General features: G+C 37.0%; 1 protein-coding gene across 3 annotated transcripts in view; it reads right to left on the bottom strand.

Moving 5' to 3' along the window:
* The window catches only part of LOC124158599, a 176,338-nt gene extending 166,254 nt beyond the window's left edge, over nucleotides 1–10,084 (bottom strand). For all 3 annotated transcript variants that reach the window (XM_046533758.1, XM_046533759.1, XM_046533760.1), the window contains exon 1: nucleotides 9,966–10,084. The gene's annotated coding sequence lies outside the window, so the exon portion shown is untranslated. The remainder of the gene's footprint in view (nucleotides 1–9,965) is intronic.
* Nucleotides 10,085–18,587: the final 8,503 nt, after the last annotated feature.

The following is an 18,587-nucleotide window of genomic DNA, read 5'->3' as shown; positions in this document are numbered from 1 at the left end:
CAAGGTAGTTTGATAGACGGCACCAATGCCGTGCTTACCCTTGCTTAGCATGTAGATTTCAGGCTTCTAAACGTTTGCTTGAAGAGTTCTCGGGATCGCCACCGGGTCAGGAACCTCCTCAAATTTGATAAATTCTAAGTTTGGTTCTGATGGATAAAATTTTTTATGTTAGCAGTTTGTTCGGGGCATACTTACATACTCCTAATGGCTGAATTTATTCTCTTTTGTATCTCATATGAATCACTATTGTTTAAGCTGATAACGGCACCGCCTCAGGGCTGTGTGACATCGACAGGACGAGCCGAGTCGGACATCGAAACGTCATCAGTAATGCAGTTCCTGACCCGGTGGCGATCCTGAGAACTCTGCATTCAGTCTATTCGCCGGGAAATCACTAAACCTTTATTCATCTAAACGTTTATTTTCCGGGGCAATCTAAAAAAAAACCCACGTTTTGAAATGTCATGCAAATTTTCATCCTATGTTGGGATAAATATCCAGTTGGGAGGGATTTAATAAATGGGAGTGAATCCTGCAATTACTCATGGTCCAAATTGATACTCAAAGCAATGTTAATAATTATGATTTTTTTAAGGTTAGCACAAAGCAGTATTTTTTATTTGGATGATAAATTGGCGACCAAACGACTTTAATACATGACCGATGACTTTTTTTTACAATTTTCGAATAAAATTATTTGTCTGTCTAGAATGACACCCGCACCTGAATTGCTTTACCTCTCGCTGTTCCTTTATAGTGTATAGTCCATAAAAACTCGCACTCACTTACTCCCATGGCCATTTATGCCCTAAATAGTATCTAGCCTCTATCTATGACTGTCTGCCTCCATCTATAACTGACTGCCTCCAACTCTAACTTCTGCATCAGCCTCGATGACTCCCATTTTCCCCATATCAATCAGCACCTCAGTCCTTTTCTCGGTCTTCCTGGAGGTCGTCTTCCATCAGGGTTTTTAGCTTAGATTTGTTTTACTTGGGCCTCTTGCTCTCTTCGTATTATATATTCCCTGGCCATCGCAATATGCGACTCTAAGATTTAGCTACTACATATGGCGAGTCGAAAAGGTCCCTGATTTCCCTGTTGTGTTTTCTTCTCCAGCTTCCATTCTCTCTTGTTGGTCCAAAAACTTTCCTTCACACTTTATCTTCAAAGACAATTAATTTCTTTTCCTTTTTTGTTTAGATAACCCATAAGTCAGCTTCATATAGAAGAATAGGTCTTATTATGGTTTTATAAATTCTAAGTTTGGTTCTCATGGATAAATGTTTTGATGTTAACAGTTTGTTAAGGGCATACTTACTTTCTTCTATTGGCTGAATTTATTCTGTTTTGTATTTCATCTGATTCACTATTGTTTGAGCTGATTACGGCACCAGGGTAATTGAATTCATTTTATCTTTCAAAATTGTTAACTATCAATTGTAATGTTTCCGGATTTATCAGGGTTTATCAGGGTCTATAACCATAAGTTATTATTCATGCGTGAGTCATAAGTACCCGGATAAATCCATGTTAAAAACACAAATGGTAATTTCCACACTATTTAATTCAACAATCAAAGACCGACCATGGTTTCAACACTTTGTGTCATTTTCAAGGTAAAACACAAAGTGTTGAAACCATGGTTGGTCGTTTAGTGTTAAATTCAATAGTGTAGGAAATTACCGTTTGTGTTTTTATCATGGATATAGCAATATTCCACAAAATCAAGCCTGAAACGATTTTATACCCGGATAAAAATGAATTTACCCGGTGAAACAAGAGAAATAAACGTTTTCTGGTGTTTTGCACAACTAGATTTGATTTCCTGGTGTTGATTAACATCTAAAGGTGCGGGGGAGGATGAAATCCTTCTGCTGGTATTATTGGCACGTTTTCCTTAAGACCTCGGAGAAACAAGGAGGCAGCAGGTAACGCATCGCGACGGTAGGACCCCGATCAGCAATGATCCCCACTCTGTTCCGCTGACTACGCTCCGATGGTGCCCCTGAGGTCGGGAAGAGGTCATGGGAATGCAATTAAGGTCTCACGGGGGGAGCGGCATCTCGTGAATAAACCAACTCCTCGGGGGGTTCCCCAGCTCCTCTTTGCCCCCCTCCGCGTGTCTTCCCATCCCTGCAATCCATCCCGCGAACTCTGTAGGGAGGAGGTCACCTCAGGGAACTGGAGAGGTCTCCACTAGAAAATCTCAAATCTGCCCTTTACACCTCCTGCATACGGAGATCTCTCAGGATGGCTACCTATACTGGCAAATAGAGAGTTGGCGTTGTGGAAGTTCATTCCTTTATGGATGCATCACTCAATGAGTAATTTCCTTACTTATTTTATTTTTAATCGAGCCTAGGTAAAGTAAAATCTGAGCTAAGAATCTTTTATTTGAATTGGTGTTTATTTCAGTAGGCGGGAATGATACAAGACGCTGAACTATTTAGGAACAAATTATTGATGAAAAAAGTGAGAAAAAAGTAGTTTGTGATTAATTCATTCGACTAGAAAACCAGGAAGAAATTTTCTTCCAACAGAATTACAATTATCGTTTTACAGTGCACTCTTACTCAGTTTCATGTCGTAGAGAAAAATGCATGACTTTTTATTGAATAAATATTGGTCATTAATTGTCATACAAAAACACTGAATTGCAACGCCAAATAAATGATTATTTAAAAATCTCATTCACTTAGTGATTCAACACGAAGATTGGTTTTGATAGGTTATGTAGAGCTCACTCCAAACTAACCCACAAGCATGTGAATTTCACACATTCTGTGTAATTGGGCCAGTCACTTTCCCTTGGCCACATCGTACCTCGAGGATTCTGTTTGGGGTATTTAAAAGGCTCCACTTTGGATTTGAAGCTGAGAGCACAGGTGACGAAGTTTTCTCCATTTCATATCTTTGATGCTAATGAAAAAACTAAATATGGATTTCGGTTGAGAGGTTGGGGTTGGTCACCATTGCGAACCCTCCCTTTCAAGCCAACCAACACAGTTATTTGTTTCGTTACTGTAACGTGATACCTATTATAACGGCCAGTAGTGACTACTTTTCTGTTTCTCCTAATACGCGGTCGTGTATTCTCGTATGTTTTTTCATAATCATAGCTTCAGTTTTGCATTAACTTCTTATCTGAAGACATAGTACAAATTGTTTCTATAACTTTTTCGTATTTATTCTGTCTACTCAGACGGTAGGTGGAAAGTTATTTCATGTCAATATAACGACAAATTAATATGGAGAAATGGTATCTGTTGCCTGTGTTAATTAGTGGTTTTTCCTTGTCGTTGGTATATATCGTATACTTGAAAATATGCTTAATTCTGTGTCATCAATATTATGCCATACAAATATTTTAATTCACTCTAATGGAATTTACTTAAGGTTACTATTTAACCAAAACTTAATGGTAAACTATATTTTTTTCTCATGATGAGACAGTATAATACGCCGTAACTACAGTTTACTGTGTATTGTTTCAAACACTGCCGCGAGAACGGCGGTGAAATGTGCATAAATTATCACGAGAAAAAATGAAAAACGTTATACTGCGTATATGGTTGAAATTTAGGTCAAGAAAGTGTTGGATGGACGATGTTGCGGATGATCTGACATGACTTGTATTGAAAAGATAGGGATCAAAGGCAGCGAGCGGAGAGAATTGAAAGCAATTGAGGATGAAGGTCCGGACACTTCAAAAGATGCAGCGCCCCAAGCATTGACCTCACCTGCGTTCCTCGCCTTTATTTTTTCCTCGAACCCATCGCATCATTAACTAGAGCACCGGAGGCGTAGCTGGAACCTTTGCGATCCGCTGCAAGTTATGCATTCAAATCCAATTAATCCTTGATTACCCTCCGCTAGTACCGCGTAACATCCTCCCCACCCTGTCTTCATTTCAAGGATGGGCTCCTATTGGTTCACTCAGCCCCCGCTCAGTCGTAATGTTATCCAACTGTAGCCATTTTGCGTATTGGATTTTAAACAAATTGGGAATTGGAAAATGGTTTTTTCTTAGTCAACTATTTTGGAAACGCATCAGAAGAAGATGATCGCGGTGGCATTTTTGAGGAAATTTAATGGTAAACATACATTTATGAATAAAAAACGGGAATTTTGGAAGGAATTTCATGATAAAACTGGCATTAATGAAGAAAAAAGACGGTAGATATTTTTCTTGGGAAGTTAATAAAATACCTACGAGGATTCCGATATTGAGATAATTTATTGAAATATCTTGGCACATAATTGAATAATTTGTCGACCACGGTGGCGTCTTCGCCTGCCAAACCAAAGGTAGCGGGTTCGAGTCAGGCCTGGGTAGGTTTCTCCTATCCAGGTTATGGATGATCGTGAAAGTGTATTTGTTAAAATATTTAAAGTAATACCGATTTAAAAGTCCAAAATGTGCTCTTTTCGGTGGCATGAAAACTAACAGGCCTTAAATGAGATGTTTCCGGGGCAACGAAGATAAATTTAAAAAAATAAATAATTTAACAGCGCTCTACAGCGAATAATGCAATTTATCATTACGGTGTACAATTTTAAATATGTTTAGTTATAAATCCGCAGGTAAAATTTACCACTTTATGCGGTGATATCGAGCAAGAAAATCTTTCTGAGGTCAAAAATTATCATAGCAAGGAAAATATACTCAGCAGAACATAACTAACAAGCATGGAATAAAAATTTTGAAAATTGTCTCTACATTTATAGGTGTATAAAATTATATATTTTCCCCGTAATCTTTATACTTTTTCACAATCCAAGCATTGACTGTCTCCACAAAATGAGACACATCGTCAGTTTCATGAAGTTTAGTTGCAACATATTACGATCAATATCTATATTAATTAACCTCACATCTTCCTCGCTATCATCTCCAAAATTAGAGCGGGATAGAGATAAAGCACGATATTCTGGTGGGTACGAAAAGACGATAGAGGCTGTTTTTCGCAGTCAGGTAGTATCATAAGGAGTTGCAGTCGAAGCAAATTGCGTAAGCTACGTTTTAAAAACCATATCAATCATTTATGAAGTAATTAGGCTCGCAGGTAGCCGAGACCTTAAAAGTTTGCCTTTCACCTTAGGGTGGCGCATATTTGTTAGTTTATGAATCCTCATGTGCTCGATATTGGCCCATGTTAAAAACCATCAATGAGCCTTGAAATTAATTACAATTTCTTATCTATCACGTTAGTGCGATATTTCGAAACGCAGAAAAGCACGTTGGCACTTTGCCCAGAAGCCTGCGGAATGTTCCACACTGCCCTTGGAGTTTTTGCCGCAACGGCCGTATTTCGCGAAGCGAAAGGTTCACTGAAGTCAGCGCGATAAGAAATGATCTGACGTGGAGATGAGTGATAAAATAATAGGAGACGATCGCCATAAAAACTTATTTATTGAATGTTTTGTGGTTTTCGGTGAGGCAGTCTGAGCATCTTCGCAAACAATAATCGCACGTAAAAGTAGGAAGAAGTAAATATGTCTGCAGTAGCTTGAAAAAAATTAGAAATACAGAATAAATAAATTTAATTTTATTAACCTTTTACATGAAAGTAATGGTTTATTGATAAATTTTGTTGCTAATATATAATACCTTAGATATATGCTGCGTAAAAAATACATGTGAGGTTTTTTATTGAATTAGACTTTAATGTGGTGTAAAGGCCGTTTTACACGGGGCACGGAATTGCGCAGGTTAGAGCTGCATTAATTTCTAAATAGCCGTGAAATTGCGCGAATGCATGAAAGAAATTAGAACAGGGGCTATTTTGCCGTCTCGCATTCACGCATTCTCGCATGTGTTCTAGCAATTCACCGTTTTACACGACGCGATTTTGATTGCGCCTTCGCACGTGCGTCAGTATGTGCAATTCCGTGTACCGTGTAAAACGGCCTTAATTCTCATGGTGAAGATTATTACTTGGAAATGTCTGTTTCTTTTATACTTCTGCACATTCACTAGTTATTAGAACTCTGTATATAGTTTTATATCTAGGTATTTTCTATTTATGGAGACACCTTCTGTAAAAATATCTGCATCCTTCGTGCCATTATTTCAAGTACACAATAATAGCTCTATTCGCGGACCTATCAGGTCAATGATGATAAGGAACAAATTATTTCCACCATATTTCCTAATGATTCGGAAAATACGCTTCAAATAAGATGAAATTACTAAAATTGCCAAGGAGACATTCAAAATTTAGTGTCATTAAGAGATGTTAATCTCATTTTCTCGCCGCAACTAATGAAATCGAAAATCTCGCGTGTAATGTTTTCGCGATAATGGTGGGAGAGCCTAGATATCCGAAGCAGAAAGGTGGAACGAATGGACTCGGGAGGTGGAATGGTAAGTTTGAGAAACGTATTCTTCCTTGAAAATCGGCCGAATAATAATCAGCGGATTTTTCCGTCGTGAATGGATAAAAAAAAATATTTTTTCTTTTGAGGGCATGTCAAGGGCCATCTTAAAAATGGCTTAAATCGGCTTGTCAGTCACCAATATACTATATTTGGGAATTCAACTATTGATTGTCAAAACATTTGGGTAATGTTTAACATAATTTTACGCGTTTATGATGGAGGCCGGATATAAGGGAGTCTACCACCTCGGTAGACAGCATGGCTGTAGATTATAAGTTTTCTTTTCCGTGGCTTAACTCTGGCATCCTTAAATATTTCACCATATTATCATTATAAGATGGATACGCGCTTTCCTTGTGGGTCATTGCTCATTTCTTTGTCCATGTTGAGGAAAACAGACTTTCATCTTACGCTCTCTTTTTCCATTTTTGATACTTCTCTGATGGTGTATCTAATCCCTTAAACAGCATGAAATACCATCAAAGATAGCTCCAAAATCATAGAATGAAAACAGTGTAAAGGCCTTTCTTTATGGATATGAAGCTACAGTATAGCATGTAAAATGACGTGATTGGGGCCTTATTTGCTAATGTGACCAAGGCGTCAGTAAACATGAATCTGGACAAATGCGCTTATACATTCCATACAGTAGCCGTATACCACAAATACAGTATTAAATAATATTTACTCCGCAGAAAAGTTCAATTCGAAGATTGGTTAGGGTAGGTGTTACAGTGTACCACCTATCCTAACCACTGGTACACCCTGTATTAAATACGTCTCAGGCGTATGTACTATTTTATAATTTCAGATTAAGGGTGCCAGTTCCTTTACCTTGAGCACCTTGCACTTGAAGATTTTTATTCAGGCACGTCCGGAGGTAAAACGCAGGATTTGAACCCAACAACCTAAGATAAGCATCCCACCGGGCCACCACGCCCCCTTCGAATGAAAGCGAGATTCATATGAATACTAGCGTTAGTCAAAGAGAAAAATTCCTAGCTTAGATACGTTAACCAATGATCGAAAATCCGCGGCCCATTGGCCGTCTGTGTGGCCTTTAAAACACTTATTATAAGAATGAATTCCTATAGGAGTCATTCCTCCTAAATTAAACAAAAGTTTTTTCCTCACGATCTTGAATTTTGACGAACATTTATGTATGGGTCCATGTACCCACCTCATACTAAAACCCCGAGACCGTTTTGCAAAAAAAGTTTTGTTATCTTTATGCGAATTTATATATTTATTTAATTATATTTAATTTGTTCGCATTTTTGTCATAAAAATGTGGCTTGAATCATACATTCCTTATCTTTCACCACTGCAATGATTTATTTTAAAGCTAAGAGTGTGCGTAAGGGTCTGAATTTTTTAAAAGTTCATTAAATTTCCTTGCTTATTATTGTTGTAATTTAGTTTTTTAAACATTATTAATGAAATTTCCTCAAATACTCCATCTTGGGACAAACCCAAACTTTTATTTTACAGTATAGATACATCTTACTTACTACTCCAAAAATAAAATCCAGAGAAAACTTATAAATGGATATTTAAAATATATTTAAACATTTAAATTATTCTACCGCGCGGCTTTCCGGCTCCTCATAGATAAATAGATACTTACCTGTTAATATTAATTGTAAGATGTTTATAATATAAGTCTGCATGTGAAAACTGTTCCAGGCCATAGAAATAAGACCTACAGCTTAAATTATAAACTATCAAGGCTGCCAAGGTTCGTTATGTATACGATGGACCTTCGTTTTTAACGAGCCTAATGCGAAAAGTGTGTTGAATATTTGTATCAAATTTTCAACTTTACTTAAGGTAATAGTTAGGTTAGTTATTGCATTACAAAGTTATTTAAACAAATAATTTTTTTACTAAATTATTAAAAAATTAAATTATCAAAATTAATCGTTGAGTAACAGATAAGCCATAAATAATGTTTCTAAGGCAATTTGGAGATGAAACATAAAAGATTCGAGGCGTTTTTTTGCAAAAATTCGCATATAACGCACAAAAATTCATTTTCGCCAAAAGGTCTCCGGGTACTTAGCTTGCGGTGAATAGAGACATATTTAGAAATTCTCATCAAAATCCCAAGCCCTACCAGGCAAGCGTTCGTTAAATTAAGATGGAATGACCCATAGGTTTGAATTAAATACTGTTGAATTCGTTTCACTATGCCCTTAAAAATTTGTAAGTGGCCTTCATGAAAATGTTACCGATCGCTAAAATGTAACTGTTATGGGAATAAACTCAACGCATAAAATTAACTCGACCGACTGAATCGATGAGCCCATTATCTTCCTTTATTTTTATTTTTTATCGCGGAAAAGGTTTTCGTGCTTTGAATCTTCCATTTCCATCGTTCATGAGTTAGTTCCATGATTGAAAAATATTGCCGCACTGCGTATATGCTGTAAATCACGTGCCTGTGGTGCAGTCTATTTGATTGGTGATCACGTGACCCAGAACTGCACTTTCGAGTTGTTATCGAACTGATACTGTTATCATCGACGAGGTGAGCGCTTTCGGTATCTATCAGAATCGACGAACTGAATGCTACGAATTTGTTAAGCATTGTAATCTAAGAGGTAAATTGTTCCGTTATTGTTACACAACGGGTAGACCTACTTACATGAACAAAATTTAAGGGTCAAAATTGAAGAAAATTTCTAAATAAATGAAACAGATTGGGATGATATTCTTTGTCTCTATAAGCAATTTTAAAGTGAGAATGTTAAAAATGGTAACTTGTGAAATAAGTAGTTCGTTAGTAATAAAATTTAATTTAAAGAGTAATTTTGAGGTGAATGTAGATATTGTGTGACGATTTTAAGTAATTAAGTTCCAAAGAACGTGAAATATACAATAGTGTCGCAGAGTCTCTAAACCCCCGCGTCGCAAAGCCGGGAGGAGGAGTGCGATCGAAAAATTGCATTCATTTTCCCAGCCGCAAACTTTTTTTCAAGATTTTTATTTTATAATCTTAAACTATCTCTAGAAAATACTGTGATGAAAAATAAGTTGAGCTAATATTTCTCAAACTAAAGATATTGTTTATTTTATGTCAGGTTTTGCCAGAAAAGAGGGCCCGCCATTTTTCGACATTGTACCACACCAATATTAACCAAAATATTAAAAAATAATGGAAAATGTGGATAAAGTACCGTATTATTGGAATATAATGTTTTTTATTTCATTTAAATTCTTCCAAAACTCTACCCGCAGCTTAACTAATGTTTTTCGAAGAAATACGAGTTCAAGAGTGATTTTGGAAATGCGGTCATGTTTGGTCCTCTGTATCTCAGCAACGGATGGGATGTATGAAAAATGACTTATTGTTTCACGACTACCGATTATTTTCGAGCATATATATCATAGCTGATGCAAAATAATCGGTATTCCATGCTAATGTTTCGCTTCTTTTCTAGTGTCCGTGAGGATGGAAAGGAGATTCACTTCACCCCAATGATGTTTTTGAGACCCGTGTCAGACTGGGTGGCTTCACCGACATTGCTTTAGAGTCGAGCGACAGCAGATCATTTGTGGCGATGGTGTACTTCACTTACCGCTCGCGTGTCGCTGGTCCAGCTCCTCCTCCCGATAACGGTTGACGCCGCTCCTTCACACCAGATCTGGTGAGTGCTACACCTCACTCCACTGAGTCTCTTCTATCCCTGGAAGTAGTATCTGTGAAAATAGAAAATGAGAGTCAGAATGAATACTTTTAATAGACCTGAAATACATAATTTGGTTACTATCAGAATCGACCTACTGACTACGCTGAATTTATACAAAATATTGATGTACGAAGTAAAATGATCCGTATTGTTATACAGGGGGTAAACTTTTATTTGCAAAATTTAAGGATGGTAAAGTAAGCAAAGTTGTAATGAATTATAAGAGGTGGGGATGATACTCTTGGTCACTGCCATCAGTGTCAAAAATTGAAAAGTAAAAAATGATTACTTGTGAAGTAAGTACTGTTGCTGACGTATGCACGTACATATGCTGCTATGAGGTAAATTTTCTTTGACTTTTTCATTGTAGCAGTGAAAATTTTCATAAATTTAATGTGAAAATTACTTTGTTATTTTGTGAAAAATCTCCAAGTATAACCGTTGAAAATGATTCTTCATTGAAATAAATCCCTTCATTACGTGTTAAAAATTGAGTATAGGATCAAATTTTAAAATCAGATTTATCTTTTAAATAAGAAGCTATTATTTTTCATTTTATTCTTTCCTCGGTGTCGTAAGATTTGGCTCTCGTATTTTTAAACACGCATAAAATTTCTTTCTTTAAATGTTTTCTTCATGATAGAATGTTATTCACGATGGACCTTTAAAGAGAATAAAATTTACTGTGAAAGAGGAAGACAATAGAATCATGAAAGTGGCCTCGTGGGTGTTAATTACTAGAAAAGCAATTATTCGCTAGTAATTAATCAAAGTGTCACTTCAGATCTAACGAGAATGGTCTATAGTGGCATTAGACACTATACGTACATGGAGTGTCTTAGTTCCCAAACTGTTTGTGACAAAAAGAGGAGACCATCGACGTCGCAAACATTTCATTTGCATTGAACATGCTCGTTTGCAAAAGTTTTAGCAGGAATTGGCAAGTTTCGTGAAACATACCCACTTCGAGAAACTCCCTACGTATTCAATGAACTCCAATTTAAGCTTAAGGCATACGATTGTCGGGATTCTATTTGGATTTTGAGGTTACGACCTCAAATGCCTGTTCTGAGTCTGTAGTATCTCCTGCGTTGTCTCTGAAGCTCACAGTAAACGTGAATATCATGTTGCGAAGTAAGCTATCGCAGCCAACCGTTTTTACAGAATGAACGGATATGGCTGCTCCTTTCGGTATATGAGCCATGGGTTATCAATATCAAAACCGAAGGAATTTCAGGCTAAGGCAGAATATTTAAAAAAATGCAACTTTCATGGTGACGCTCATAGCCATCAAGCAGTATAGACTCAAAGAATTGGTGATGATACCTGCTCATTATTTCGAATAAATTATCTTTTTCTCACTGTAACATATTTATTTACATATTTTTACATTTTTATTATAAAAACAGACGTAAAATGAAGGAAGGGATTTTATCGTCAGTTTTTGGATTCGTTCAAAAATGGAAGTGGGGATTTTTCCGCACGTTAAGGTGATGCGAAATATTTTGAAGGATTATTCTCTCTCGTGGAGGATTCTCGGTGTTATTTTTGGATCAGTTTGGGTGTTATTTAAATCGAGTTTCATTATGGAAGACTGCTTTTTTTCTAAGTTTAATTTTGAAGGGTGGGGCTGGTAATGAAACTTCGATTACTTTTTTCATTTTGCTTTATTCCTCACTTTTCATTCCGCATTCATCGGTTTTAGGATCATTTTCCCTTCTTGCGATGAAAAACCCATTTGTGACGACTCCATCTGCGTATCTTCAACTCAAGCTGAATTTTAGAGTTACATAATCCATTTCTATTCCGAATAAAAAAATAGAAAGTAAAGCCATCTGCGGAACTGCATTTATAACGCGCTATCGTTGAGTTGAAGTATTGGAAAATTTAATGTATTTTTATATAGGTGTGTAGATTTCATGTAGGTATGAATGAAGAACATTACTAAATTATCGTAGTGACAAAATTTAATAACTTTATACCTCATTATCTGATGCTGCTCCTATATGATACCTGAAGTATCGGCTTTTTCTAACTATATGTTTTATCTATATTCATCTATATTTTAACTTTTTGAAATTTATAAGGAAGTAAACATCTCTTCAGAATCTAGCTGGCACAAAGTTTTTTCGTACTTTTTTCTGTGTTTTCGTATTCTTTTCCTCGACTGTAGCGATTATTAGGAGAATTAAAAATTGTCATTTTTAAGTGGCTTCAGTTCCTTTTCAAAGTAACGTAGCGAATTCATGTGGGTACAGAAACAAGTGCATGTAATAGTACAAAATGTTTCTGCATAGGTGATTATGCGGATAGTGTTTAGCTTCATTTTTGAGGCTATACCTGGCTGTTGTTTCTTATGTCATCTTACAATGCAAGCTTCTTTCATCCTCTTTACTTTTGTGGACTTCCGCTTCCGTGATCAATGCAGGATGCGCCAAAAGACGTTCATTTGTTTTGTTTTTCACGGCGGCCGCAGGCGTGTCTCTTCCGCAAGCGAGTAAATTATATTCACCTTTGGGAAAGTGGTCTCTCTACTCGCGTGCAGATTATGCACGGGCGTGGCCTGGTCGCAGAAAAAAAATATTTTTTTCCGTCCCGTACGTTCCGATGTCGGCCCTCGTCCGTCTTCCCGCTGCCAAGTTCACGCTCCGCTGCTCTGCGTCAAATATTTCGCATGTTGATGTTCAGGAGTTCTTTTTGTCTCACCACTTATGTGAGATAAGGAGGTGCCTCTGTTAAACGAAGGAAATGTCGTTTTTCTCGAAACCTGTCTTCCACTGTCTGAAATTAAAAAAATGGGCGCATCACGATTAAGTTTTGGAAGACGCATTTGAATATAGGAAAATTTCTGTTTTATCTTTTGATGATGATTTCCATCATAAAACATGCAACTTTAATGAAAATGTTGACTTGAAAAAAAATTATTACGCGTCATGAAATAGCATAGATTGTAAACATGAAACTTGCGTTCCTCACCGTACTGATTACTGACGATGAGTAAGTTGGAATGTTGTCTCAGAAACTCATATTGCTGCAAGAAAAATGTTTCCCAACAACTTATGATACCCCTATTCATCTTGTGTATCTGGTTGAGACAGTATGATTTATAAACAGAGTAAGGACTAGAAATAAGGACTATTCGTCACAGTGCTCAAAGAGGTAGCTTAGTACAAGGAGAAAATTAAGACTAAATGAACACATTTTATGGTAGAAGAAAAATAAAGAATCGCAATGTGGTTCTGCTAGCTAGCTTAGTTGAATCATTATTCTAAACTATGGCCGCTTTTAGAATTAGCAAAGAAGGTCACCACATGGAAATTCTACCGTTTTTGACGTGTTGATTCGTGTCGTTCTGTCGCTAGGGTTTGCAACCTTGATAGTTAGTTTGAAATTTACCTAATAGTACATCTATTTATTTTATTTAACGTGAATATCTTCATTACAATCGATAATTTTGTGTGCAGAAATATCGTGTCCCTAAACTATCTCAAAATGAGCTCGTAAATCTGTCTGTTGGGGAGTCGAAGTGAAGAAATACTGTGAGGAATGAGGTCAGAAGGGTATGTGAGCCAGAGACTTATTTTACACTGAAAGTTCTTTTTGCTTCTCGCGTTTCTCTCATAACTGCATCGGCTGCAATGCATTGGCCTACTTTTTTGATGGATATAAAATTTAATCCCCATTTTTATGTATCATATATAGTAGTCATTGATTCTCATTTTGAAATTATTTATCATTTTTCAGTAATCCAAACACAGTTAACTTTGAATTCAGGCATAACCTAAAAGCTTGTACATCTATCAGGTAGGAAGTTGAATCCTTAATGGATAGGAGTGATGCGGTCCAAATGGTATATGAGCTAGTGACTTATTTTACACTGAAAGTTTTCTTTTCGCGTCTATCTAATAAGGGTATCGACTACAATAGATCGCCTACTTTTTCGCTGGGTGTAAAATCAAATTCATAATTTTATTTTTCATATAGCTATTTCAGGAAATTATCCTTGTTATAAATTTATATCTCATATTGTTGTAATCCAGCCATATTTCGAACGTAATCCTAATATTTTTTTGGCATTTACAAGTTATATTTTCGGTAACGCGTAATATATTGTTTATGGACACGCAGAAGCCCATACCATTCCAACATATGTTTATTATAGATTCCTTTTTTGAATTTCTTTTTCACCAATGCAAAGTGACTATTTATCCAAAATGGGCAATATATCTCGAGATAAATAGTGCACTATTTAATAACTAATCAACATAATTGCAGATAAAGTAATGTGTACTGTCTTTTTTGTTATACCTATTATGCTGAAACGTATAATAATATTTTCACCTTACAATTTTCATTATTGGCTGATTAAGGTTCAATTTTAAAGGGCATTATTAATTCAAAACCGCTTCCTGTCAAGACCAGTGTGCTGCATATGATGTGTTTACATATCCTATTTATTTGGAGAGGAAGATATAGGGCTACAGAGAGGTCGCTAAGGCTAAGTTTAGAGGAGACCACAAGTCTTTAATGAAGGAAACAAAGAACTTAGCGAGTGCGACGGGATGAATGCCATTCCTCATTAAACGCCGCTGCTGCCATCTACCCAAACGTCACACCGCGTCCGGTTTCCAAAAGTACGTATTTATTCGTCGGTAATGATTGCCACGGTTCTCCTTTACTTAAGGCATTGAAGGTAATGGGAGTTTCATTTCTCAACCAGAATTCCTATTTCTTTAATCATCGCATTATTTTCTGCCGCCTTTCATTATCCATAAAGTAGCTTCCCTCACTCCTGGACAGAATGAAGTTTATTCGTTTAATTTTCCCCAACAGAAACCTCAGTCTTTCATGTTCTCTTCACGCCTTCCGGGTCCGTTGTTTGCGTCGTGCCTTGATGGGTTTTGTTGGGGGGTGGAGGGGGCGCAGAATTAAACGACCCCCAGGTCCCACGAGAGTGTTGTCGTCTGGTCTATATGCTGTGCAGCGGATGGAGTAATGAAAGGGCAAGGCTATAAAGGATGGACCAACACTCTTGCGACCGTGTAGCTAAGGGAAATATTTAAGGCTGGTGTCCATAGTGCATTGCGCTCTACGCTACTTCTGGAACTTGAGGAATTGAGTTCTTGGATCCTTAAGCCAAAATAAAGTTTGAGTACGGGATTTTTGAGAGAACAACAGAATGGTGCTGAAAATTTGTTTCCGCCGAAGTTATTTAAGAGGCGAAATGGTAGTCTTTACGTGGAGGAAATAAGTTACTTTATTGGCAAATTATGACTTTTCCTGGGTTAATTCCTCAGATCTTGTGAAATACCGTCATATTTTTCGGCATAAATAAATCTAATTCCTCGGTTAAGGGAGGATAAAACGTTGAAGATAGTCAAATAGATTAAATTTGCACTGAGGTCATGCGCAAGGATTTCCGAAAATACATAAGTTTATTTTTCTTTACTGTGCGCCTCTTTACCCTAACTTGTTTTTAATAGCGGTTTTCTGAAGGTTTTTATGTGTACAATATGAAATTAGCAAATAATTTCATGACGATGGTAATGTTATCGCCATTGTGAATTTGGCATCTATTGAATATTAGACTATTAGACTGTATTAGACTATTATAAAGTTTTGGGGCTTCAATTTCACTTTCTCATAGTTAATTTTAGATTATTTTTCGCTCTTAAACGCACCTGTGTACTAATTCTGGATTTGTTTATTTATTTACACACCCTTAAAACGGCACTATTCGGCCTTTACATTAGGGATTTTAATAATATTTAACAATCGAACGGGCACAAACATCCATGCTCTGGATAAGGTAACTAACGCAGGCGGGAATCGAACCCGCGATCTTTGGCTTGGCCGATGAGGACTTTACCCCGCCGAAGCCGGCAAATGTATTTACATGGAAAACAATAGTACATAATTATGGAAATTTCTATTATATAGAATTACAGGATGACATATAATATCGATGTGTGATCATACCTTAGCCGATCATGAAATCTGAGGAAGTATGGGTTAAAGAGGAAATAGGCTAGCCATCAGTGATTTTTTCCGTTATTTCCGAGTTACTGAAACACATCTCGGAATTTTAATGGCAGGATTTATTCATTATCGACTGGAGAGGATTTATTAATAACTAGGGATAGACGGATCCAGGATTTTTTTCGGATTCGGATCGGATCCTTGATTTTCGGAGCCGGATCTTTCTGATCGGATATTTTCGGATCTAAATGCATTTTTGAAATTCCTGCAATTAAACGAAGTAATTTTTCAAGTTTTATCTGGCTACGTACTATCAAAGGAATGCTTTTTAGATTTTCATACACATTTTAATATTTTTATGAAATAAAAATAATTTTTATAGGCTTTGAAATTGTTTCTTTTAACATCTTTACATGCTCGGGACCTAAACTGTTACGCTTGGCTTTGGAAATGAAAATAGGAAAAATCTTCGGATAAACCACCGACCAGTGGCGTTGGACAAGAATCGCATGCGACGGCACATTCGAGGAGAGAATCAGAACTCTTTCCACTCTTATGCGTTGCATTCACTGAAGCTATTATTTAAAATTTCGGATCCAGATCCGATGTCTTCCGCGACCATTTTGGATCCGATGTATCCGATGAAGGGCGGATATTGGGATCCGAGGTATCCGATCCGACCATCCCTATTAATAAGGATATTTAAAATAGTGTTAGAGAATATGTGTTTCGGACTGCCTTTTGAATATTTTGAAGCCTTCAGAAGGCCCCGTATTAATTCTACTAATCGGTTGAAATGTGCACGAAACCTGTGTATTGAGGTTTTAGTGTCAATACTTTCATAAGTCCAAAATGAAGCTCTCGTTGACTGAGAACAAAATGAAAATGTATTTTATCTCTTTTAAAAGTTTCGTAAGAATTATGTATTACTCTAAAGGTGCATAAAAAACTATTTATTTATTTTGTATCAACTGCAAAAAACAAGACGAGTCAAGAGGACGACTTACATTGGATTTATAAACAAAGAGTTAAATAATAAAGTGCAACAAAGAAACAAAAAAAGCACTCATTGAATAAACTCAGATATCACGTATTATATAAGTAGCATGGCCGCCATGTCTTTTTTTTCCAATTTAGGGAGGGAGGGTAAAATGAAGAGGGATTTAGGGAGGAAATCTTCCGATGGCGGTCGTAAATCATGAATTGAATCGGGAATTGTGGGAAAAATGACATTTTGAATTCCTCTTAGTGTTATCTTGAGTTTTTTTTAAGGCATTGAAAACCGCTTCGAGGATAATAGGGATAAAAATTAGTCTGCCTTAAGTAGGCGTATCTCCCCCTTCCGGGTCAGCTCCAGTTTTAAAGCCTCGGTCACAATCTTTTTCATCGCTGCTCGGGCGGCCACTTATCTGTAATCCAGAGGTCGGCTAGCAGGTGTAAAGGAGAGCGCTCCTGTGTTCTGGTCGCTCTCAATTAGTTGCCTAGCGACGAGCTTTGGCTGGCTGCGTGCTGTGTCGAGAGGAAAGAACTTTGAAGGGGAGGTTAGGGTTGTCCAAAATATTTTCTTGATACATGCAAGGGCGGTTGAAACTTTGGTATAGTTCAATTAGAAAATAATCCAAAAAGTTTCATTAGGATCAAAAATCAGCTTGATTGTACGATATGTGACCATGCCGAATTTCGTATGAATTTTGAGGTGTAATTTTTCAAAAGTTACTGTAGAGAGAATATCTCACGCTGGTATTTTTGGAGTCTTATAGCAGCCATTGCTCTTAATTAACTCTTGCTAAGGATTAACATCGTTTCCAATAGCAGTCTTAAATTTTAGAGGGGTGTAAATTTTTTATAGTAACTTTAACGCTAAATCAAGCACAAAATTCCTGCCGTTGAGAAATATTTCCGTACGTAAGAGTAAAGAATTAGTCACTGTCTTTAACGGTCATTATTTGTGTACGTTAGTTTTATTTTTAAAATTCATCTTCACCACCGCGAAGACTGCGCATTAGAGGTCTTTACATCGGAGGAATCCAATGAATAACAAAAATGGACGTTCACAAACAGCCTTCAACGCTCAAACATAGTTCAAACTGGGTAGGTTGCCCCGGGGCAACCTACCTAGACGGGAATCGAACCTGCGACCTTTGATTTGCCAGGCGACGACTTTATTCCGTCACCACCAAGGCCGGCGAATCTTCAAAGTTTTATCTCTATAATAAAGAAAGGGAATACCCTTAAATGAGGTGTTGAGATTATGACGGATGCGAAAGAGCGAGGATTTATATGAGGACCTTTAAAAGCCCCGTCTTATTCGCACACTCGCACGTCCAGAGTGGGATGGAAAAACTAGGCCGGACTCGTTTTGAATTCCAAATGGACGACCTTGCCGGTTTTAATTATCAACAAGGCTATGAGAGAAAAAAGGTCCAAGAAAATAACTAATGCGATACGTGAAGTTTCGATGAATATTTTCAGCCGGGATTTACGCCCAGATACCAGAGCTCTGACCCTTTGATCGACGAAGGCGTTCATAAT

Source organism: Ischnura elegans, chromosome 5, assembly GCF_921293095.1.
Source record: "Ischnura elegans chromosome 5, ioIscEleg1.1, whole genome shotgun sequence".
In the NCBI taxonomy this organism is placed as follows: domain Eukaryota; kingdom Metazoa; phylum Arthropoda; class Insecta; order Odonata; family Coenagrionidae; genus Ischnura; species Ischnura elegans.
This window is presented reverse-complemented; position numbering and strand designations above follow the sequence as displayed.